Below are 16,496 nucleotides of genomic sequence, written 5' to 3'. Positions count from 1 at the left end.
CATAACCATCTACCAAAACTGTTCAGGCAAGCAGTGTAACTCAGGTGAGCGATCTAGGGCCATCATGGCCCTCTTGTTGAATATCTGAAATACATTTTATATGACATTGATTGTGCAAACAAAGATATGTAAGTGGTCCGTAAGTAAGATTAAGGGAATAATACATCTCTTCAGAGTTGTGCTCTTAAGTCACAAATTATTTCACTTGACAAAAAGTAGCCATTTGCCTCCATGTCAGTTGGAAAGTATTTTACAATATTTCTGCATCTCTTCATGCTTTTTATGCGCCCGTTTGAAAAACGGGACGTATTATGGGAACGCCCCTGGCGGGCAGGCGGACGGGCGGCGTCCACAGACTTTGTCCGGAGCATATCTTCTTCATGCATGGAGGGATTTTGATGAAACTTGGCACAATTGTTCACCATCATAAGACGGAGTATCTTGCGCAAGAACCAGGTCTCAGGTCAAGGTCACACTTCAGGGCCCTCATTTGCCGATTTTTGGGGCCGAAATTCGGCCCCGTTCCCCTCTCGAAATAGTACGTTTTTTTCCCCCCAAGTATAGAAAAATTCCCCATCGAAAGAAAAAAAAATTCAAGAAGAAAATCGATACCCGATAGTCTTAGGAGCGTCTCATAACTTAATGGGCCTGATAAAGTGTTACTGATCCGTATAATACGCGCGTTTTTCAGATCCCCGGATGTTTGTATGCAAAGTTACTTCCCTTTGAAAAAAAATGTTGCATAATGCAAAATCATACCGTAAAAAGATCACGGATGCAACAGGGGCGAAATGCGCAAAGATAGATCTGCTTTTTAAGCAGCATGCCCTCGAAAAACAAACTACTGTCACGGACACCACAGTTTCACCAGGGCCAGACATGCACGAGCAGGTAGATACGATGAAGGAATGAATTCCCCCCTCCCTTGAAAACGATGCGAAATTCCCCCCTCCAAGGGCCCCGGCCCCAATCCCCCAAAATGTAGAGAGGGCCCTGCACTTAGAGGTCAAATTCAAGAATGATTTTGTCCGGAGCATATCTTCTTCATGCATGGAGGGATTTTGATGAAACTTGGCACAATTGTTCACCATCATGAGACGGAGTGTCATGCGCAAGAACCAGTCCCTAGGTCTAAGGTCAAGGTTACACTTAGAGATCAAAGGTCAAATTCAAGAATGACTTTGTCCGGAGCATATCTTCTTCATGCATGGAGGGATTTTGATGTAACTCGGCACAATTGTTCACCATCGTGAGACGGAGCGTCATGCGCAGGAACCAGGTCCTTAGGTCTAAGGTCAAGGTCACACTTAGAGGCCAAAGGTCAAATACAAGAATGACTTTGTCCAAAGCATTTCTTCTTCATGCATGGTGGGATTTTGATGTAACTTTGCACATTTGTACACCATCATGAGATGAAGTGTCATGTGCAGGTCCCTTCTTCAGAATTACTTCCCTTTGTTGTTACTATAAATAGCTTTTATTGTAACTTTTTCATTACTAGTTGTAGGGAAAAATCAAGACCACTTTCCTGTAGTACAACATGCATGTTACATCCAATTTTGAGGTGTATTTTGACCTATCTCTACCTGGTAAAGGATTTTTGTGTGGACTTACATTTTTTTTCTTTGGATTTTTTTTTTTTTTTTTTTTTTTTTTTTTTAAGATTAACTTCCCTTAGTTGTTACTATAAATAACTTATATTGTAACTTTTTTATAATTGACCGTAGGGAAAAACCAAGACCACTTTTCTGTGGTACTACAAAGATGTTACTTCCAATGTTAAGGTGTATTTTTGACCTATCTCTACCTGGTAAGGAGTTTTTATGTGGATTTAGAAAAACAAAAGAATTACAATAATTACTAAACAACCACAAAGTTAAAATTCCATTTACAAATACAGGTGCTAATGTAAATAAATTTGCTTTGACGGGCGTATATTGTGACATTCTGGCACTCTTGTTTCTGTTTATAATTTCTTGTGTTTCTGTGTGTTTTCTTGATACCTACTTCCATTTCACACCACTTCCCATAAAGTACTGACTTTTACTGTTTTTGCACTGTCTTTCCAGCAGTTCTTGTTTACTTAAGACTGGTAACATTTTGTTTGAAAAATGCAATATTTCAACAGTTAGTTCAATTTTTGTGAAAAAGTCAGTTCAATTTTTGTGAAAATCATTAGCTTTTTTTTATACGACTGTGTAATGGTAACCTGCAGTTTTGGGCAGCATCCACTAAAGTTGTTGCCATCTAATTTGAGCAGTTCTTATCCAGTGTTCTCCAAAGTTGGTCACAGTTTTTATTTGTATAATGTCTAACCCAAAAATGATATCCATATGGATTTCCCAGAGGTTCTGTAGTCATGGCTCTTGAATTACAAAAAAATTGTGAAGGTTGACAGTGTCTGCTCTCTAAATTGAGAATTTTATATCTAGTGTTCACGAAACTGGGTGACAAAATCTTGGTAAAGCTCGATAATCAGCCAGATTGTCTAAGAGACTCTCAAGCTATGGTGATTGAATTATCAAAAATTGGGAAAAATTATCAGTGTTCACTCTCCAGCTTGAGCAGTTCTTATCTAGTGTTCACCACATTTGGTTACAATGTTTTCAAAGTCCATTGAGATATTGCTTTCATATTTTGCATACTTGTTTACCATCATGACCCCAGTCTGTAAAAAGGAGGAGGCAACTCTGTCAAGCATTTTGACTGAATTATGGTCCCTTTTCAACTTAGAATAAATGTTAAAGTTTGCGTACCACCCCAAATATTTTCAAAGTCCATTGAGATATTGCTTTCATATTTTGCATACTTGTTTACCATCATGGCCCCAGTCTGTAAAAAGGAGGAGGCAACTCTGTCAAGCATTTTGACTGAATAATGGCCCCTTTTCGACTTAGAATAAATGTTAAAGTTTGTGTACCACCCCAAATATTTTCAAAGTCCATTAAAATATTGCTTTCATATTTTGCATACTTGTTTACCATCATGACCCCAGTCTGTAAAAAGGAGGAGGCAACTCTGTCAAGCATTTTGACCTAATTATGGCCCCTTTTCGCCTTAGAATAAATGTTAAAGTTTGCGTACCACCCCAAATATTTTCAAAGTCCATTGAGATATTGCTTTCATATTTTGCATACTTGTTTACCATCATGGCCCCAGTCTGATAAAAGGAGGAGGCAACTCTGTCAAGCATTTTGACTGAATTATGGCCCCTTTTCGCCTTAGAATAAATGTTAAAGTTTGCGTACCACCCCAAATATTTTCAAAGTCCATTGAGATATTGCTTTCATATTTTGCATACTTGTTTACCATCATGACCCCAGTCTGTAAAAAGGAGGAGGCAACTCTGTCAAGCATTTTGACTGAATTATGGCCCCTTTTCAACTTAGAATAAATGTTAAAGTTTGCGAACACCCCAAATATTTTCAAAGTCTATTGAGATATTGCTTTCATATTTTGCATACTTGTTTACCATCATGTCCCAAGTCTGTAAAAAGGAGGAGGCTACTCGATCAAGCATTTTGACTGAATCATGGCCCCTTTTCAACTTAGAATAAATGTTAAAGTTTGCGTACCACCCCAAATATTTTCAAAGTTCATTGAGATATTGCTTTCATATTTTGCATACTTGTTTACCATCATGACCCCAGTCTGTAAAAAGGAGGAGGCAACTCTATCAAGCATTTTGACTGAATTATGGCCCCTTTTCGACTTAGAATATGCTTATTGTAATGTTAAGGTTTTACTCATTGCTTATATTATACAATCAAGCACTGAGAATAGTCGAGCACGCTGTCCACTGACAGCTCTTGTTTATGCCCCCAGCATCTACTGATGCGGGAGGCATATAGTGATTGTCCTGTCCGTTCGTCCGTCCGTACGAGGTTAACCAAATGGGACCGTTTCATCTAGCATCAATACCCCTTACTAGAATGACTTGATACTAATGCAGATGTAACCTGTGACCATTCCTCATCTTCAGACATCACCTGACCTCAGTTTGACCTTGACCTTATTTTGGACTTAGGTTGCTTTATATGTGCCATCTCTTGGTTAACCAAATGGGACAGTTTCGTCTAGCATCAATACCGCTTACAAGAATGAATTGATTCTAATACAGATGTAACCTGTGACCATTCCTCATCTTCAAACATAAACTGACCTCAGTTTGACATTGAACTTGACCTCGTTTTGGACTTAGGTTGCTTTGTATCGATAAGGATGCCACCGGGGGCATCAGGATACCACCTGGGGCATCAAGCGTTTATTGAACGCAGCTCCTTGTTTCTAGGCTAAGTTCGATTATCAACTTGATTATCACAGAGGTTCTTGAGTTACAGCCATTGCATTTCTAAAAATAGCCCAAATTGACTTGAGTAATTCTTATCCATTGTTCAGGATTTTTGATCAGAATGTTAATGGACATACAATCTCAAACAAGTGTGGTAACCAGCCAGAAACTCAGTCACTTTTAAGTTATGGCACTTGAATAACTTGAAATTGCGAAAGTTAACAGTGTCTATTTAATAATTTAACCAAGAATGTTTATGGACATAATATTATTGTCTTGGCAAATTTGAATAACCAGATGAATATTCTTTGTAGCTCTGGAGTTATGACCCTTGGATTAGTTGAAATTAAGCTATAAATTTACAACTAGCATGCTTAATAAGTAGAGAATTTTAAAGTTATGAAGTAATTTGACTTGACGGGCATATATTGTGAATTTTTGTCACTCTTGTTTATAGCTAGTTTTATGTTCTCATTAAAAAATTCATTCAATAGAATTAGAATTTTAGTTGGAAAAATGAATATTTTGTATATTTCAGCTGCTGGAATGAACAATGACCTAGTTATAATTTTGAGTGTTGTGTCATGTCTACTTTTTGTGCTTTTATGTGGATTTATTGGTAAGACCACATTTGATATAAATTTTTGTGTTGTTTAGTGAAAGTATAATTATGCATGTTGAAACAAACTTGACCTGTGGTCCCTTTGAATGTCAAAACTACCAGTATATTCTACTGAGCTACTAAGACATGTTGCAACCTTTCTCAGTTTTGGATCAGAACTGAAGAACGCTTTGTCTGCAGCTGTCCAACTTCTTGGATGTATGCGTGTGGTTAGTAGATGGCCCGAGTGTTTCAGTGGGCAGAAAGTCAAGGTCACATTGACCTTAAGACTGAACTCAGTTTTAGATCAATAAGTGGAAAACAGTTGCAACTTTGACACTAAAACTTCGAAGGATGATTGTCTGTTGTCAGTAGATGATCTTGCTGATCTATTGGTTTCTACATCAAAAGTCATGGTCACAGAAATCCCAAGCTGAAAATTGTTACTGATTAGACTGAAAAAGATTCCTGACTTTTATTTCGAGGAGGCTTGTGCCTACAGTCCCAAACTTTGTAGGATGATTATGTCTCCCACCACACAGTGGTGTGGGAGACATATTGATTTACTCCTGTCTGTGTGTCTGTCTGTCAGTCCGCACTCTAAGTCGAACATTTCTCATCCGATCTTCACCAAACTTGAACAAAATGTGTGTGCCAATAAGTCCTCGGTCAAGTTCGATAACTAGCTAAATCAGCCCAGGCACTTCAGAATTATGGCTCATGAGTAGTATAGGGGTCTTTTTGGCTCCATGAATGTGCATGCAATCTGAGTAGTATAGGAGTCCTGTTGGCTTGATGAATGTGCATGTGCTCTAGTAGGGCAAGTTCGATAATGAGCCAAATCAGTCCAGGCACTTCGGAGTTATGGCCCTTGAATTACCGAAAATCGGCCTTTTTACTCTTGTCCGTGCTCTAAGTCGAACATTTCTCATCCAATCATCAAACTTGAACCAAATGTTTTTGACCATGACTCCTTGGCCAGGTTCATCAACTAGCCAAATCACCTGAGGCACTCCAGAATTATGGCCCTTGAATTACCCAAAATCGGCCTTTTTACTCTTCAAAGGTATATTTGTAGTGAGTAAACAGTATATAAAGTCTTGCTATTTAGATGATTAGGCAGTTGTGGGAGACATGCGCTTTTCTCAAAAGCAACTGTAGTTGTCTTTGGTCAGCAGATGTTAATAATGGATCTTGTAATGGTCCTTACTTTCAGATATGAATGGTTTCTGATCAATAACTAAAGTCTGCATGGTAAATCTGAATAAATGAAATTTGCACTCATTTTTGCCTTTGTCTGTCCATCTGTCCAAATTTGTGTCATGCAAACATGTCTCAAAAAGTATTTGACCTAGAGTCATCAAACCTCACAGGATTGTTATTCAGCATGTGAGATTGTGCACCTGGTGTTTTAATTGGGATTGCACACTGCCAGACCAGAGTTATGGTCCTTGACAGCCAAATTATGCATACTGTGACAGGAGTGGGGACACCAGTGTCTTATGGACACACATTTAGTTCTTCAAAAGTTGAAATCCCTAAAGTCTAATATAATATCCCCCACGAAATAGCTGTTTTGGTCCATACCATGAAAATTCATGTCCACAAAATCAAACAATTACACAGAATGTGCTTTACAAAAGACTGTTATTTAAGGACACACTTAGGGGTTGAGGGGTGACCTGCTTTAACATGACTTTTCTCCACATTTCTGAAGAATAAACATGATGTGTAGCATACCAAAATGAAGGTGAAAGATTGAACTATACCATGGTACTATTTCAATGACATTTTAAGCATCATGATTCTTTTAAGTTAACAAAATATGTAAAAGTCTATTGTTATCTTCAGACAGATTCAAATCTCTCATCAGTACTTCCATGAACCGAAATTTTGTGTGCAATATGGGAGGCCTATAAACTACCAAAGAATTTCACAAATTTTCCCCAAATTAAGAAGAAAAAAGGGTTTCAGACAAATGAATTATGTTTGGGTATCTGTTTCCTGGTGATATAATTCAAGAATGGGTTCATTTGTTAAAATACTGTCATACACTTCTATAGAATACCCTTCAAAGGAACAGCTCATGGTGAGCTATTGTGATCACGCTGTGTCTGTCGTCAACAATTGTGTTTAAAAGACATCTCCTCCAAAACCACTGAATGGATTTTGATGAAACTTGGCATGGATGTTCCTTGAATGGTCTTCTACCAAAGGTGTTCAAACGGTTCCGCTTGGTTGCACATAGGGGCCACCAGAGCTGAAATAGCCTTACTGGACAAGTAACATAACACTTTTATTTTGTTAAAATCATGCCCTCTTTAAACAATATTGCAAAATGTATGCAGGTTTCACAGACTACTTGACCAAATGTTTTCAAATTCTACACATGTCTTAGGCATCATGATATGACCTCACATGTTAGGTTTCATATTACTTCCCATTTTCTCTTAGAAATTTGGTGAAAGTTTTGCATATAAGCAGGTTTCTCAGAAAGTATTATACTGAATGCCTTCAAACCCTTCATAAGTCCTCTGCATCGTGAAATGACCATTCTTAGCCAGGTTCCATATCTCCAATTTACAGTTTACAAATTTTGCTCCTTTTTCAACTTCCAAAATTGTGCTTGAGCTATTGTAAGCTAGTATTAGGTGTAAGGGCTTAAAATAGCCAGGCCCGCTGTCATTAGACAGCTCTTGTTAACGGTGTGATCTTGCTCGGGTGATACAATTAGAGCACTCTTCGCAAAGCTATGCATTAGAAACTTTAAATTAGTTCTGATTGAAATACTGACCCAACAGTAGAGTAAAGGATTATTTAGTTTTACCAGTTTAAAAACATAGGCCTCTACATATTTACTTTGGGCCAGTTTTTGAAATGTAAACAAACTTTTTAATTCTCATTAAGTGCTTCAGAATTCAATATGAACAAGTCTTTGGGGCACTGAAACAGTTTCTTACAACATTATGGTTATATAAAAATTTGTGAAGAATTGATTCAGTTTACATCTACAAACATTATGCAGAAAATGTTTCACTTTATAGAAGAAATTTAATTGTCATAGTATTGTTAGAAAATTCTTGATCTTTTTTAGTATGGTATCCAGGTAAGAGAAACAAAGAAAATAGTAAAAGTAGAAATATTTGATACTAATAATATTGTGATACTGCCTGTTTTTTATACGCCGAAAGGGACGTATTATGTTAGGATGCCGATGTCTGTCTGTCCGTCAGTCCGTCTGTCTGCTCTGTAACACATTAACCTCTTGAAGGATTTCGAAGAAACTTGACACAAATGTTCACCATATCGAGATGATGTGCAGAGCGCATGTTTTGGATGGCTCGCTTCAAGGTCAAGGTCACACTTAGGGGTCAAAGGTCATATGATTTTGTTTTGTGTCCGCTCTGTAACTCTTGAACCGCTTGAAAGATTTTAAAGGAACTTGGCACAAATGTTCACCACATCGAGATGACATGCAGAGCACCTGTTTCGGATGGCTTGCTTCAAGGTTAAGGTCACAGTTAGGGGTCAAAGGTCATACCTTCGGGCGTATATGCTCTACATTTCGGTGCTCTTGTTTTGTTATAACATCTTCAGAATTCCTATGTGGTTGGTTGGTGCCCGAGCCCAGTTAAGGGAGGATGCCTACACATCTTGAGGGATTCTGCTGATGTTGTACTAGGAATCAAATATGCTTTAACAGTATTCTGGCATAAAACATTTAAAAAACTGCAAAAAATGAATATATTGTCCATCAGTGTCATTGAATGTCAGTGTTGCTTAATCACATTGATGTCTTTTTCTTTGAGTATGCATTATAGGGACATAATACGTTTAAGCTTTGCTATGGGGTGCGAATATGTAAAAAGGTTGTTAACAGCATGTTAGCATGAGGATGTCTCTGTTAATACTTATATACCCTTAATATGTTAAAACACCCTCTGAAAATGACAAAAACAGCAGTTTTATGCATTAATTTGTTACTGTTTGATTCACTCAGTCCGTAGCACCATTTTTCACCAAGTTTTTCCCAGTTATGCAGAATCAAACATGATATCCAGACGTCTCATTTACTTAGGATAGTATTAAGATGCTCTAATAATTTAGTTTTTTGCTCACCTGGGCCATAGTTCAGGTCAAGAAATATGTATAGGTGGATAATTCATTGGTCTGTTGTTCATGGTCATTCTATTGTCTTCCTTCCACATTTTTATGCCCTCCTTCGAAGGAGGGGTATATTGTTTTGCAGATGTCAGTCGGTCGGTCCGTAGACCAGTCGGTTTCCGGATGATAACTCAAGAACCCTTAGGCCTAGGATCATGAAAGTTGGCTTGGAGGTTGATCATGACCAGCAGATGACCCCTATTGATTTTGAGGTCAGTAGATCAAAGGTCGAGGTCACAGTGACCCGGAACAGTTAAATGGTTTCCGGACAATAACTCAAGAACGCTTGGGCCTAGGATCATGAAAGTTGATAGGGAGGTTGGTAATGGCCAGCAGATGACCCCAATTGATTTTGAGATAAGTAGGTCAAAGTCACATTGACCCGGAACAGTTAAACTGTTTCTGGATGATAACTTGAGAATGCTTGGGGCTAGGATCACGAAACTTAATAGGGAGGTTGATCATGACCAGTAGATGACCCTAATGATTTTGAGGCCAGTAGGTCAGGGTCAAGGTCAAAGAACAGTTTAAACTGTTTCCAGATGATAACTTGAGAACGCTTGGTCCTAGGATCACGAAATTTAATAGGGAGAATGATCATGACCAGCAGATGACCCTATTGATTTTGAGGTCAGTAGGTCAAAAGTCAAGGTCACAGTGACCCAGAACAGTTGAACCGTTTCTGGATGATAACTTGAAAACGCTTGGGCCTAGGATCACGCAACTTAATAGGGAGGTTGATCATGACCAGCAGATGACCCCTGTTGATTTTTAGGTCAGTAGTTCAAAGGTCAAGGTCACATTGACCCAGAACGGTAGAACTTTTTTTGCCAAATAACTTTGGACTAAGATCACATTTGATACGGAGGCCACTTATGACTGGTAAAAGGCCCGTAAGTCTTGACTTGAGGTCAGTAGGTCAAACGTCCAGTGCACAGTGACCAAATAATTTCTGTTCCTTATGCAGTTACTGAATGCATCAATAACAATTAACCCTTTCCCACATCGATACGTTTATCACCGTATCTATCGATTACCAAATAGAAACGTATTGACCCGTGTCTATCGATTACCCGATAGAAACGTATATTATCGAGTATCCGCCATTTGAACAGAAACGTCTATCCCCGTATCTCATAATCAATCGCTTTATTTTCATTCTTTTCCTAAAGAAAAGAATTCCGGATGTTTACTAATGCAAAATATGGGATTTCGTCATCAGTATTTGCGTAAAATATCATGTGGTTACTATTTAAATTTATCGAGTACTTTGCAAAAATAGACACCGGGGTTTTTTCCTACATGTGCACAATGCTACGTCATGGAAAATTACTGTGAAAACTACCTGCAACTGGCCGGTTCACAGGACTTTCCTCGTTCTAAAAATAACAACCATTTAACATTTAAGTATTTTTAAATGTGTTAGGTCATGAAGGTCACGCGTGATACATGCGGATTTCCCCTAAACAACAATTTGTGTATACGATGGCTTGGAATTTATGGCCTTACAGCCTTACATAACGGGAAGTGTTAATCAAAACAGAAGGACCCCGACTTCCAAATATTTTATGACACCCCAAGAGTTAATTGCAGCGGAAGTCACCCGTGATGTACCGACGTTTGATCAGCAAAATATTACGTAATATTATCTAAAAATATTTTAAATTTTAGCACAAGAATACTCTAGTCGGTTACGAGTCTCGATGTCAGCGATCTTTTTGCACTTTCAGAAATTTTACGATCCGTTATTTATGTAGTGTTATTCAGTTTGATGGTTGTTGTTTCGTATATAAATACTTACCGATTCCAATTCGGAAGATGAGTCTATTAACTATAAATCAAACTTTCAAACATCAAAATGAAATTGTATATGAATTTCAATGTGAAAGTAATCCAAAACAGAATTTTACGCCTAAAAATATATTTCCCTTACTTTGACACTTTATATCTTCGAAACTCAAGGAGCGTAACTAAATAACCATGCAAGGTATTGCATGGCCTCTTGTTCTTATTTAGTGTTTTTATAATGCTCCCCGAAGGGGAAGCAATTATACTTGGCGCTTTGTCCTTCCATCCGTCCTTCCTTCCATTCATCCCGCATTTCTTGTTCGGAGTATTTTTCAGCAACCACAAGTTGGAATTCAGCGAAACTTCATAGGAAGCTTCACTATCAAGAGGAGATGTGCATATTATCTTCGTGTTCCGTAGGAAGATTTTTATGCCCCCGGCATCTACTGATGCAGGAGGCATGTAGTGATTGTCCTGTCCGTCCGTTCGTCCGTCCGTATGAGGTTAACCAAATGGGACCGTTTAGTCTAGCATCAATACCCCTTACTAGAATGACTTGATACTAATGCAGATGTAACCTGTGACTATTCCTCATCTTCAGACATCACCTGACCTCAGTTTGACCTTGACCTTGACCTCATTTTGGACTTAGGTTGCTTTATATGGGCCATCTCTTGGTTAACCAAATGGGACAGTTTCGTCTAGCATCAATACCGCTTACAAGAATGAATTGATACTAATACAGATGTAACCTGTGACCATTCCTCATCTTCAAACATCACCTGACCTCAGTTTGACCTTGACCTCGTTTTGGACTTGATTTGTGGTTGATTTGTATCAACAAGGATGCCACAGGGGGCATCAAGCGTTTATTGAATGCAGCTCCTTGTTCACAGAGTCATTGTCCTTTGATTATTCAACAGTAGTATACTATAGTACAATTCTTGTCTGGAGTATTTTGTCAGCAATCACTGGTTGGAATTTAGCCATACTTCATAGGAAGCTTTACTATCAAGAGGAGATGCGCGTTTTATCTTTGTGTTACGGATGGATGATTTTCAACCAGATATTGCCCTTTGATTAGGCCAAAACAAATTAATATTATGGTTCTCTTTCTCAGCAACCACTGCCTGGAATTCAGCAAAAATTCTCAAAGAGGAGGTGCGCATATTTTCTTCATTATTCATTGGAATGAGTTTTCAGTGAGATATTGCCCTTTGATCATATAACATCAGTAAACTATATATGCCATGTCAGTAAATTGGTTTTACCTATATTTCTTGTTCTTTATGTCTTTCCAGAGCCATATCTTAACACATGGTTATGAGTTTTGCAATAAAACATGGTAATAATATTAAGTGTTAGTCCTGCAAGTTTCATTGAAATTGCTTTAGGAATACAAGATTTATAGCCTGTAGTACTTGTTACACCTGTTTTAGAAGATGGTGTGTGTGTCTGTCAGTCCATTGTTAGGTTAAAGATCAAGGTCATGAAGGAACTCAGAGGTCAAGTTTGTCCTTCATATTTTGTGTCCAGATCATTCAAGGTATTGACTTCAGTCTTGGCATATAGGTATATGGCAATAAGGCAATGTGCAGAGTGCATGAATCACTGGTCTGTAGGTCAAAGATCAAAGTCAGATCTGTCCATCGTATTTTGTGTGAAGAGCATAACTTGATAACCATTCAAGATATTGACTTCAAACTTGACAAATTGGTAGGTGACGATGAGGTGATGTGCGTAGTGCATGACCTTGGTCTATAGGTCAAAGGTCAAAGTCATAAATTGAGTCCAAATCTGTCTTTTGTATTTTGTGTCTAGAGCACATTCAAAACTATACAAGATATTGACTAAAACTTGGAAAATAGGTGGGTGGTGATGAAGTTATTTGAGGAGTGCAACAATCGACATTACTCCCCTGACCTCCCCTCCCCACAAAATGAACTTGGTCAATAGAACAGAGGTCAAGTTCACAGTCCCCCCCACCCCACACACACACTCCCCCTGCACACACACATTACCCATTACATCCCTCCTCCCACAAACACCAAAAACGTTTCCTTTAAATTTTACTTCCTGGTCTAGATCTATTCTCAATACTATAAGCAATAAACATAAGCCAAAAATTTAACTGTCACCTCCTCATGTCACTCATTATACCAGATTTCATCCATAGCATGGAACTACATTTTGGACTACTTCACATGTAACACTGAGTAGTCACTTCCGGTTTGGTGTAATCCGTCCTATAATAAGGGGGCTATTGGTGAATGGAAAAGTACACAGGTGACCCAAAAGCATGTTAATTGTTTGCATTCTAACATTCAATTATGGCAAATTATGTAAAAGTGAGACTTTAGATTGGAGTTTAGGTCAGTGTAATAAAAGATGTGGTTACCATAACAACCATTAAAATCCATAGGTCACTTGTGGAATTTATGCTAATTGACCTGGACCCCTAGGAAGTCTGTTTATTGGGCACAGCTGTCAAAACAAAGCAATTAAAGTGTTGTTTGCATCATTTTTGAATATATGGACCAAAAAAGTTTTATAGAAAGTGTCTTTGATCATGCTTCTTATCAAAATATTATGTAATTAATTAATTTTATGATCTATGACCTATGAAGTTCTGTAAGTTTGGTCCAAGTGTAGATTTTAATGACTGATTAGATGAGTTTGTTGATTTTGAAAATCACTTAATGTAATCCTTTGTAGACCTACATTTACCTTCTATTAATAAAATTGTGCATTTGTAACAGTAAAAATATTTCTTTTCTTTAGTATCAAATGCTGAAAACAGCTAAATTATAATAATTTTCTAAGGTCTTAGGTTTGTAGCTTTGTATCTTGAAAACCATTTATCACAAAAGTATGAAAAATATACCATCAGAAAGAAAATTTAATTCTGAAAATAAATTATACTGGATACTAAATGGTTAAAATAAGAATTCATAGACTAATTTTGATCTGAGTAACGCGGGTATAAATTTTGCAATTTTTCTCCAATAACCTGTATTGGGATGGTGTACAGATAATGCTACAGAGTGTATTGGTTATCAATAATCAATACTATTGTATCTATATGGGGTAAAGGGTTACATCTTTTAACAGTAATGAAAGAGTGGCTCTGTTATGAGTTTTGAGTATTCAGATGTCATTAATCTGGACACAGGTAGAGACAGAAAGTTTATAATGACCTCACTGCAGACCTCCAAAGCTGTTCAACCTGGTGGTGGTGTGGGTGGGGTGGGGAAAGAGGTAGGTATTGAAAAATGTTTGCTGTCCTTCCCCTGGTATGAATAAAATAGTGGCCTGTTTTACATTTTTTAATGATAGAAATGAATGGTGGCCTCTGTTATGTCTTGTGACAGGAATGAAATTGTGGCCTCAGCTACATCTTTTGATGGGAACAAAATGGTGGCCTCTGTTACATCTTTGCTAGGAATGAAATGGTGGCAACTGTTACATTTTTTGTCTAAATTCTGTGTACCCAATATCATTAATCTGGACACAGGAAGTGATGGATTCATAATTATAAAAACCATATAGTTCAACATTTGGCGGTACTCGGTAGGGTGTAAAGAATTTTTCGCACCACTCGCCTTACAGGACTAGTAGCCAGTAAAATCTACTCGCCCTTAGTGAACAGTCACATGCCCTAACAATTGACATATAAAATATTGTCATTTTTATGAAAGGAGTATTTTACATGTTCAGTAAGTAAATTTCAAATGTAGAAAATAATATTCTCTTGTACACTACACTTCCTTTTTAAAGAAGGATATTTTGTTCTGAAAATTACCAATAAATTTTAATTATAACCACAAGTTTTTCTGAAATTTATCTTTTATTTATAGTTTAAACTTCACAAATATACTTTTGTTTGCTTCATTGCTGATATATTTTATTGGTATTTTGAATTTAAACTATCAGTTTATTTGTGTTAAAACGAGTATATAATTATGGGGTAATGGATACATGTGTTAAAACGAGTATCTATGGGGTAATGGATTAATGTGTTAAAATGAGTATCTATGGGGGAAAGGGCAGAGGCCACCCTTATGGGGGAAAGAGCAGAGGCTACCCTTTCATTCCTATCAAAAGATGCAACAGAGGACACTATATCATTCCTGTTAATGATCAGGGTTCGAATTTAAGCTCGCATACTCGCAAAATGCGAGTGCAAATTTCAAACTGCGAGGTGAGATTTCAGACACCAGCACTTTTTTGCGAGTGAAAATTTTTGGCCGAAAAATGTGCATTTCTAACGGTCGTCTCGATCTTACACTATTCTTTCTTTAACAACTCGCGGTCATTGCAGCGCATTGTCATTTGCAGAACGAATTTCGGAGCACTCTTTCATGATCATCTTAATTTTGTCGTAAACGGAAGTTTACACTCGATACATGTCCCGCGCGCATGTCTTCAACTGCTGACAAGTACCTGCGCCAATTTTGATGACGTTTACCGCATCCGGTGGGTTTTTTGGTAATCTATAATAAGTTACTATTTATATAGCGCAAATACGATTGGCTGGACTCGTCACGTGGATGTTTGTGTTAATGTTCTAAAAAGTGACAAGTCGCGGCAAATGCAAGTTGTTTTTCCATTTAGCAAGTTAAAAAAAATACCACTTGCGAAAAAATGCAAGTAGAAAATCTGGCTAAATTCGAACCCTGATGATGTAACAGAGGCCACTATTTCATTCCTATCAAAAGATGTAACAGAGGACACTATTTCATTCATATATTTCTAACATTTCAAGGGGGAGGACAGCGAACTTTCTTTCTTACCTACCTCTCCCCACCCAACCTCACAACCAACAGGTTGGACAGCTTTGGAGGTCGGTAGTGAGGTCATTATAAACCTTCTGTGGCCCTCTTGTTATCCCCCGACGAAAGTCGGAGGGATATAGTTTTGGCGTTGTCCGTCTTTCCGTCCGTCCGGAGCCATATCTAGGAAATGGTTGGGAATATTATATAAAACTTCATATACATGTTCACCACTATGAGTTCTTGCGGCCCGTCAAGTTTCAGTCAGATTGCCCTATTAACACCAGAGTTATGGCCCTTAGAAGTTTCTAGTGTTAACTATATAGGGTACTATAAATATGGCAATTTCTGCATCATAACTTTTGATATATTTGACCTAGAACTATGAAACTTGAACAGAATTTAGATCACCATAATGTGGTTGTGTACACACAATTTCGTTTGGATTTATTTGTAAATTAAGAGTAATTGCCCTTTAATTGTATAAAAATCCACATATTTGTACATAACAAACTTACCATTTGTTAGAATTTCATTAAATTTCTTTCATTCTTTTCCATGAACATTTATTGTAAACATGTGAAGTTGTGTACCCACACCTGGTCACATCCTTACCTTGATCACACCCCTCCCTCCCTCCCTCCCCCCCCCCCCCAAAAAAAAAAAAAAAAAAAAAAAAAATCATTCCTTATTTTAGATTTATTTCAAACAAACTTCATATACATGTTCACCACTATGAGGTTATGGGGCCCATCAAGTTTCAGTCAGATTGCCCAAGTAACACCAGAGTTATGGCCCTTAGAAGTTTCTAGTGTTAACTATATAGGGACTACTATAAATATGGCAATTTCTGCATCATAACTTTTGATATATTTGACCT

The 16,496-nt window shown here is 37.6% G+C and overlaps 1 long non-coding RNA gene across 1 annotated transcript in view; it reads left to right on the top strand.

The window, feature by feature from the left end:
• LOC128552192 (uncharacterized) overlaps nucleotides 1-16,496 on the top strand; it is a 53,705-nt gene that overhangs the window by 19,785 nt on the left and 17,424 nt on the right. Inside the window, exon 3 of the long non-coding RNA XR_008369002.1 lies at nucleotides 4,830-4,910. This is a non-coding gene — a long non-coding RNA (uncharacterized LOC128552192). The remainder of the gene's footprint in view (nucleotides 1-4,829; nucleotides 4,911-16,496) is intronic.

The sequence above is a fragment of the Mercenaria mercenaria genome, unplaced genomic scaffold (genome assembly GCF_021730395.1).
Source record: "Mercenaria mercenaria strain notata unplaced genomic scaffold, MADL_Memer_1 contig_2128, whole genome shotgun sequence".
NCBI lineage: Eukaryota > Metazoa > Mollusca > Bivalvia > Venerida > Veneridae > Mercenaria > Mercenaria mercenaria.
Note: the sequence above shows the minus strand (reverse complement) of the source record. Positions and strands in the feature narration are given on the sequence as shown.